The following is an 886-nucleotide window of genomic DNA, read 5'->3' on the forward strand; positions in this document are numbered from 1 at the left end:
ATTATTATTATTATTATTATTATTATTATTATTATTATTATTATTTCTATAGCCCTGTAGATTTGCACAGTGCTGTACTGTACATAAAAACAATAAATATAAAAGAGTAAACCTGCCTATGGCGTACAATCTAAGAAATAGTAGGATAATACATATAAAATACATAGCAATACAGGAAATGATTCAATAAGACAGGCAACAGAAGAACATCAAATAGCAAGTGACAATCATGCAATGCCTGGGAATGCTTCTCTGAACAGGATGTTCAACTCCGTTTTGAAGCTGGTTAAAGAAGTGATGGCTCTTGCTCGTGGGGGAAGAAGGTTCCAGGAGTGAGGGGCAGCGAGTGAAAGGGGGCAAATCCTAGATGGGGCAGAGGAAATCCTGGGCTGGGACACCAGAGCGGAGGGCCCAAGTGGGAAGGTGAGGAGAAATAAGGTCTGATAAGTAAGGAGGGGCCAGCCCATGGAGGGCTTTAAACGTTGACAGCAGGAGCTTATACTGAATAGGGAAAGGGAGGAGGAGCCAGTGAAGGGATGCCAACAAAGGAGAGACATGGTCAGAGCAGTGGGCCGATGTGATCATGAGTGCAGCTGAATGCTGGACAGAGATTAAAGGACGGAGGTGAGAAAGAGGAAGCCCAGCCAGGAGGACGTTACAGTAATCAAGTCGTGAGATCACTAGGGCATGGACCAGAATCTTGGCAGTAGAGGCGGAGAGATATGGTCGGATGCATATATTTAAGTAAATAATAAATACATTTATTTATTTATGGTAGCAAACACTTGAAATAAAAAATAATAATGTAATTTATATTAATGTAATAAATGCTTTAATTAAACAAATGCATTGTTCATTGCAGGGTGAAGAACATTGTGGCCTTCCA

This window comes from Sceloporus undulatus, unplaced genomic scaffold (genome assembly GCF_019175285.1).
Source record: "Sceloporus undulatus isolate JIND9_A2432 ecotype Alabama unplaced genomic scaffold, SceUnd_v1.1 scaffold_16, whole genome shotgun sequence".
In the NCBI taxonomy this organism is placed as follows: domain Eukaryota; kingdom Metazoa; phylum Chordata; class Lepidosauria; order Squamata; family Phrynosomatidae; genus Sceloporus; species Sceloporus undulatus.